The sequence below is a fragment of the Talpa occidentalis genome, unplaced genomic scaffold (assembly GCF_014898055.3).
Source record: "Talpa occidentalis isolate TD23 unplaced genomic scaffold, MPIMG_talOcc4v2.1 talOcc4.13, whole genome shotgun sequence".
NCBI classification, from domain to species: Eukaryota; Metazoa; Chordata; class Mammalia; order Eulipotyphla; family Talpidae; genus Talpa; species Talpa occidentalis.
The window spans coordinates 69,331,682-69,340,363 of record NW_023601322.1 but is presented as its reverse complement, the minus strand read 5'-3'; positions in this window follow the sequence as shown (position 1 = coordinate 69,340,363).

The following is an 8,682-nucleotide window of genomic DNA, read 5'->3' as shown; positions in this document are numbered from 1 at the left end:
TCACTTCCTCCGCCAGAGGCTGAGTGGAAGTCGGCGGGCGGAAGGGAGGGGGCCGGTGCGGAAGAAGGAAAGTTCTGCGCGCGCCGCTACTTTCCATTGGCTCTCGGCTCAGCGTCCTACAATGAGCCTGCCGATTGGCCGCAGCTGTGGCCGCGCTGCCTTGTGAGGTAAGGCCAGGGGGCGGGGAGATACACCTTTCTTCCGGCCCGGCAAACCGAGAGAAGGAAGCGGGCGGAAGCCGGTGGCTCTCGCGATGATTTACTGAGAGCCCCGCCAGACTCGAATGGGGGTGCTTCTTAAAGGGCGAGGCGAAGGAGGCGACGTCTTTTCTGTCGCTCTCACTTCCGTGAAGTGGACGCCTGAGGGTCTGCGACCCGCGCCTGGCAGCTCGAGCTTGGAGTTCGCGGTTTGAATTGAACGTGAGAAACCTTAAAAAAGTGCCTCGCACCACGCGGCTTCAGAGTTGACGGAGCGCTCCGACAGGCGTGCGTCACGCGCGCCCTGACTAGAGTTCAGACTCCGGGTGACCGGCCTGATTGGCTAAGTCTCCCGGTGTGGTCCGGACCCCACCACCAGCAGGGGCCAAAGAGGCGCGTTCATTCTCATTCAAGCCAATCTGGAATCTCTCTGGACCTGAAACTTTGAAGAGGGGCGGGGAGGGAAGACCGCAGCGACCGCCTGAGGTGAAGACCGAGGTATCACATCCCACGTGTGCCTCGGTCCGAGCTACCTGAGCTGTTGAGGATGGAATTGGGGAGAATGTTTAGACAAATGGACAGGTGTGTGAGTTTGTACTTTGCCTTTCTGGTAGGCTATGTAGTCGGCTAGGTAGCCGACTCTTCACCTCAGTTGGACTCTTCTCTTCACCTCAGTTGGACTCATTCCAATATTTGCGCCCAAATTGTGTACCAGACCCGGTTTTCCAGAGGGCACACAGGTGAACCAAGCCGGTGACAGCGCCTACCGCCTGGAGCTTGTGGTTGAGTTTATAACCGTCTGTGGTTTTTTGCTTTCGTGTAAGAAAATAATGGCACAAATACGCAAGTACTTCACTGTGAGAATTTCATGGAAGGGGAGCCCACTCGGGAATGAGACCCAAAGGGTGAGTAGGAGTTTGTCAGGAAAGAGCATAGCACCTGTGAGGAACTGCAAAAAAGCCAATATGCTGAAGCTGGGTCAGGGATGGGAAAAAATGAGTTGAGAAGGAATCGAGACAGATCCTGTAGGGTCTTGAAAGCCAAGTTTAGGCGCTTGGCTTCTATCAATACAATGGGCAGCTGACGGAATTTAAAGGTCATAGGTGACACGAAGTTATAGTTTTAAGGATTTGGAGAGACCAAAAGTGAAAGGCTGGAGACCACTGTGGCTGCTGCAGTAATTCTTGTGGAAGAGAGTTGTGTCTTAGACTCTGGTGGTGACAGTGCAAATGGAAGAGATTGGGCTATGAGAACTAGAATAGATGAGACTGGATGAGTGGACTGAAGGAAGAAGAGGAAGCTCCCATGCTACTGAAATGGTTACATGTACTGAGATGCGCAGGCTTTGGGGGATGATTGAGAATTTCATGTTGCACCTTACTAAGCTTAAAATTGCTTTTAAGACTTGCAAGTGGTGATGTCAGACAATTGCATTGGTGTGGGTTTTGACTGCATTGTCTATTCCACACCTTGGAGAGAGGAGTACTATTTTCATTTCAGGGACGGGAAAAGTGTGGCAGAAAGATAAAAAGGATTTGTTCAGAGGGTCACTGCTAGTTTATGGTTTCAGACTCCATGTTCATTTCATCATGAAGCAACCACATTACCTGTCTTCCATAGTGTCGGGGCACAGTCATTATTCCTGTAGGACAAGTCTCCCCCAGCAAATGAAGATGGGATCTCTTCTTTAAGTTCCATTTTGTAATTTTTAGCAATACTCACTTATTATATAATAGTTATACTTCTGTGTGCCATTGACTCGACTTGGTAATGACCTTTTAAAGATAAATAGTCATAAACACTGTTTACTGACGGGGTGTATACCATGTTCTGAGTTTTTCCCTACTTAATATACCATATTGCTTTGATGTAATTTTCCTGCTCATTTTTGTTTATGTTTATAATGTTACTTCAGGTCCATACTTAATAGCTTAATGGACTTTCTAGACTAGCTCACAGGCTGGCTTTTCTGTGTGATTCATGCTGAAGCAAGGTGACATCCCAGATAGAATTGCTGTTTGTCAGCCTTTAAATCCTTGAAACTGGGCCTCCTTGGTGGCGCAAGGGGTTAAGCACAGTGCTGTGAAGCTGTCCCCAGCCTCTGCAGCATGAGTTTGATCCCCAGCCAGGGAGCTGCCCGCCTGGCACAGCCAACCTCTCCTGACTGGCTTGCTGCTCCCCTCAGCAGTGTATTTCAGTTGATCTGCCTTTTCTGTTCCCCACTCTGTCTCTAGTGAATCCTCTCACCCCCGCCCCCCCCCCGACACCTCTGGCCTGTACCCCAGTTCTTGTATGCATAAATAAATAAATCTTAAAAAAAAAAAATAAATCCTTGAAACTTGGCGATTACCAAAATAGGTAATGTGTTTCTTGGAATATTTTGGACCCAGGCAATTTTCAGTAGAGCCTGGTTGCTATACTTTCCTAGTTGCTGCAAACTCATCCTCTATGCACTTTAGAATTGGAAATCAGTATGTTAGAAGTAAAGGCATGGGACTTTAGTAGAAGAGATTTCAGAGGACTAGAGCAGCAATGCTATTTCATACCTAAACAAAAGGGAGGCTTCTTAAATGGGACCACAATCAGTGTCCAGGACAAAGCTCCTGTGATAAAGGGTGATAGAGATTTTTTAAAAATAACATATGGTGAGAACAGTCTATATAACCACTGGGCACAGGTTGTTCTCTAAAAATGGAAGGAATTTTGAGTACTTGATGGTTTCAAGACTTCCTCCTCAGTGCTGACATTAGGGAATAAAAGTTAAATATTGGGGCATAGTTGACATTCCTGTCTAAAGGGGGAGGGAAGGAGAAGGAATGGATTGCTTTAATGTTGAAATCATCAATAGTAGCTTGAAAACACAGGGGCTATTAGGTGCAAAATGAAATAATTGGTTGCTGATTGGGAGGCCATTTTAAAAGTAACCAAGGTGAAGAAGGCAGAGAAGGAATGGTTGTAGAATGGTTTGCTAAGGGCTGTTTATACCTTTATAACTTTGACTCTTTTTTTTTTTTTTTAACCTTTCACTCTTTTGGAAGTCTTTGGGGTTGTTGGTGAGACCTATAGAGCGAGGCAGCCTAAGGTTTGAACATGACTCTGCCCCTTACCTTGGGCAAATCACTTTTGAAATCCATAAGAATCTCAATTTTCTCATCTGAAAAGTGAGGATGCTTACTATTTTGTGGGATTTGGATTTAATAACTTACATAAAGTGCCTAGTACTTTTCCAGCAAGAATAGGTCATCAGGGAGTGCTCTCTTTTAGTTTCTCCTAATTTATTTCATCTTTTTTTGAGTATTTGAGGTACTCCTTAATGACCTGAGATTCCTTCCATCAATAACCAACACTTTACAAGGTTTCCCATCTCCATCAGTTTTGTACCGGCTTAATGTTTCTCCTAGTTTCTTGTTGCCATCAACCTTAATTAGGCTGGTTTGGTATCTATTTAGCACAGAGGGTCTCCATCAACTTGACATGCGAAGGCTCTTCACAGTTGGATGCAAGCACACAATGATGGGCTTGGCACTTGCTAAAGCTTTGGCAAGTAAATGAATTCCATGTGTTTGGCTGTTGTGAATGAGGGCAGTCCTCAGCACCTCTTGAAAAGCTGTTTGTTCTTTTACTTTAAAATTTTCCCTTCTTTAAAAAAAAAATTGAGGTAACATTAATTTTTTAACACTGTATAGATTCCAAGAATACATTTTCTCACCGTGTCCACCACCACATCTCCAGTCACCATCCAACACCAACCAATCAACCCCTTCTAACCATTCTCATCCTACTCCTTCCTCTCTTTTAACTCTCATTCTGTTGTCAGAGTATATAGGAGCTTGTTTTCATTTTATTTATATTTCACAAATGAGTGAAGTCCTACAGTATTTGTCTTTCTTCAGATTTATTTCACTTAGCATAATCCTTTCAAGGTCCATCCATGGCACCTGAGTTGTTTCCATATTTGGCTGTTGTTAATTGTGCTGCGATAGACATTAGGGTGCAGATGTCTTTTCTGGTTACTGTGTTTTTTTTTTGACTTGTGTTCTATCTTTTTTTTTAATGGATTTATTTATTTATACAAGAACTGGGGTACAGGCCAGAAGCGCAGGAGGGTGAGAGGATTCACCAGAGACAGAGTGGGGAGATAGAACAGGCAGATCTACTGAAATACACTGCTGAGGGGAGCAGCGGGCCAGTCAGAAGAGGTCGGCTGTGCCATATGAGGGTTAGGTCCCTGTCTAGGGATCTAACTCAGGCCAGTAGCAATGAAAGCCCTGAGATTTAGACCCTAGGCCACCAGAGAGGCTCTCTAGTTACTGTTTTTTATATTCTTTTGCTAAGTACCCTGAAGTAGGACTATGGGGTCATATGGTGTAGGGTAAAGAAAATATCAGGCTTTTCTGCCCTTCCGCCATCAGGATAGATGATGGATCCTTGTCCTGAATGCATGCCTGATGGCGGGCACCTGGAATAGGGTGTGGGCATAGGTAGATGGAATTCACCTGGGCTAAGACTGTGCTTTTAAGGGCGGCGTCACGGGGGGACGCAAGCAGCAGGAGCAGCAGCAGCAGTAGCAGCAGTAGAAGCTGAAGCGGAAGCGGAGAAGCAGCAGAAAGAACGCCAGAGAGCCCAGATAGAGTGAAGACTTGCTGGGGGCTGGGAGGCCTGCCAGCCTCCCAGCCCCCCAGCCAGCACCCCTGCCTGCCATATGCCTGGTGAACCTCAAATAAAAAACCTGCAAAACTACTGAGGACTCTGACTCCTCCTTTACCCGGTCTGCATGGGATCAGAAGACCTGCACTGTATCCAGTCCGGCCCCTTACATATGGTAATTTTATTTTTAATTTTTTTAAAAGATTTATTTATGCATACAAGAACTGGGGTATAGGTCAGAGGTGCAGGGGGTAAGAGGATTCACCAGAGACAGAGTGGGGAGCAGAACAGGTGGATCTACTGAAATACATTGCTGAGGGGAGCAGCAGGTAAGACGAGAGGTCTGCTGCACCATGTGGGTCACCTCCCTGGCTGGGCATCAAACTCATGTCACAGTGGCTGGCAATAGCTTGGTAGCGCTGTGTCTTTAACCTCTGAGCCACTTGGGAGGCCCTGTATTAAATTTTTTTAAGGTGCCTTCATACTGTTTTCCATAGAGGCTACACCAATTTGCGTTACATTACTTTGTACACAAACAGTATATAAAGCTTTCTTTTTCTCCACATGCTTGGCAACATTTCTTTTTTTTAATTTTTATTTATTTGTTCATTCATAGAAGAACTGGGTGTAGGTCAGAGGTGGGGTGGGGGTGTGAGAGGATTCATTAGAGACAGAGTAGGGAACAGAACAGGCAGGTTTTACTGAATACACTGCTGAGGGGAGCAGTGGGGGAGAGTCTGCTGCACCATATGTGGGTTAGCTCCCTGGCCAGGCATGTAGCTCAGGCTGTAGAGGTTATAGCACTGAAACTTAACCCCTCGGCCACCTGGGAGGCCCAACATTTATTTCTTGACTTTTTGATAATGAAGATTCTAACCAGTGTGGAGGGAAATCTCATTGTGACTTGATTTGCATTTTCCTAATGATGAGTGTTATAGACCATCTTTTCTAGTGTCTGTTGGCCATCTGTTTATTTTCTTCGATGAAATGTCTATTTAGATCCTCTGCCCATTTTTAAATTGGGTTTTTGTTGTTGAGTTGTTTATATATTTTGCATATTAAACCCTTGTCTGATAAATGGTTTGCAAATATCTTCTCCCATTCAGTGTGCTATTTTTTCATTTTAATGATGGTTTTTTTGGCTGTGCAGAAGTTTTTTAGTTTTATATAGTCCTATTTGTATTCTCTTTCATTTCTCTAGCTTTTGGAGGTGAATATATAAAGATATCACTAAGACTGATGTCAAAGATCTTTTTACCAATGTTTTCGTCCTTGTATTTTATGATTTCAGGTTTTATATTAAAGTCTTTAGTACATTTTCATTTGATTCTAGGATATGGTGTAAGATAGTGGTCTAGCTTAATTCTATTGTGAGGTAATTTTAATGTTCATTACCTCTAGTAGCAATGCCTTCCGGAGCCATAGAGTTAAGTGGAGCTTGATCTTGAATGTACTGGAATCATCTCCTCTGTCAGGCAGGGAAAGAGCCTCTTCTGCTTTCCTATACACATCTGTTTGGAACATCTAACACTGCTTACTTTGTTATTCTCCTGAAGAAAATGAAGTTGGGACTAAAGATAGAGCAGATCCAAAGTACAATTCTTTTTTATTTTTTTTAAGATTTATTTATTTATGCATACAAGAACTGGGGTACAGGCCAGAGGTATGGAGGGTGAGAGAATTCACCAGAGACAGAGTGGGGAACAGAACAGGCGGATTGACTGAAATACACTGCTGAGGGGAGCAGTGGGCGGGCAAGTCAGGAGAGGTCTGCTGTGCCATGTGGGTAGTTCCCTGGCTGGGGATCAAACACTTGCTACAGTGGCTGTGGACATATTCATAGGTTGTGTCTTAACCCCTTGTGCCACCAGGAAGGCCCCCAAAGTATAATTCTTAGAGATATTTTTCTCCTGGTGGAAAGAGGTTCCCGGTAAAATAGGTTTGGGATTTTTTTCTTCTCTTTAAAATGTTATATTACTAATTGTTAGAAATTTGGAACTTTTCAGACGAGAAGTTTAAAATGCTGACCATTTATATAAATTATATTCGTAGAATGAATGACTTTCTCCTAGGTATCTTACTAGTTTTTTTCTGTGTGTTTCCCTGCCCCTGATCCATCAAAGAGTTCCATATAAAGTTCTGTTGCTTAAAAAGAGGGAAGAAAAAAATTTGCCTAGGGAAATGAAAAATAGAAAAATTTTTGGATTAGACTATCTCTAAGTGCTTATAACTTCCTAGAGAAGATGGAAATCACTAAAGGAATGTCTGCTCTACCCTCAAGCTCCTAAGTGTAATGAATTTGAGGAATGCAGTTATGTAGATTTTATCCTTAAGAAAATAAAGAAATCTTGCTGCAAATAAAAGCCAATAAAGAAGACCCAATCTGTAGCAGTTCAAAATAAAACTCACAGAATTTAAGATTTGTGTAAATTGACATAAAACATAGTTGCTTAACAATAGAATGTTAGGTGTGTGAAGGTGACTTGAAATGGGCCAGAGTAAAGTATCATTACTCCACTGTGGACACCCAGAGGAAATATAACTCCTTAGTGGGAGGGAAGACTAAGGAATGACAGCAACTTCCTCTGGAAAACCAAACATTGTTACATGAATTTGTAGTCTTGTTAGATTAAGCACATCTTGAATATTAAGTGCTTTACCCTAAAATGATTTCCAGCTTTAATCATGCACATAGGGAACTCTTTTTTTTTTCTTTCTTTCAGTTCCAGAAATTTTCTCTCTCTCTTTTTTAGAATCCCTGTTCTAGGGAATGCTACTAGCTGGAATAGGTCTTCCTGTTTTTCCATGTAAGAAAAATTAGCAGGGAGCCATTGAACCATTGCCCTTGGATCATTTGCCCTGGGAGGTAAGTGATTAGTATTTACAATGATTCTTTTTGTATTCAATAAAGATACTTGCAAAATAGCTAGACAGATGCTAATTTTTTAGTTTATATTCATAAATATTGTGCACTCGTGTTTTGTCTAGCACTGGGAAGAGTGCTGAAAAACGTTAGATGCAATGCAGTCATCATTACATTTTTGATCATTTTTAGAAGGAAAAAGGGGACTGTTAAACAAATAGATAACAGTATAAAATGAGATGTCACTGTTTTTAGGACTGTGGCAAAAATGAGTAAAATAAACCCGAAACACCTTGTCATATCAATAAGAAAGGAAATTAAGAGACTACAGGGGTCTTGTAAGAACTTTGAGTCAATAGGAAGAGGTTCACACCAGGGAGAAAGTGAAAACAGTTTAAGTGTTAATAAGAACTTCAGTGACGTGAAACACATAAAGTAAGTTACAATCCATGAGTTCACAGTGACAACCATGAAATTCATTGATCTCACCTTTGACCCAGTTTGTTCAAAAAATCAGTAAAGAACCCTTTTCCATATGGACTGTCCCTTGTGGTAGGTAGGTACTTGGTATGAGGGGAAATTTCTCACTACAGAAAAAAGTAGAATAGTGTACCTTTAATGAAATTGGAGATCTGGGTAATGATCATTAGTGGCTGCTGATATTACAAAAAGACCAACCCCTCTGATGGAAGTAGACACCACCTAGTCTTGTCAAAAAAAAAACTGAACTTAGGCAGATGACATCACAAGAATGTTAGATGACTTCACAAGAATGCAATCAATAAAATGCAGGTTGTCCAGTGGTTCAATTTCTTCAAGAAGTAAATTGCAAAGCATGGAAAAAAAAAAAAAAAGGCAGGGAAACCTATAGATTGAAAGGAAAGGGACTTAAGTGACCTCTAACCAATATAAAATGTGGCCCTTTTTACAACAGTTGTAAAAATTAAGAAACAACTGGAAAATTTGAACATTCAA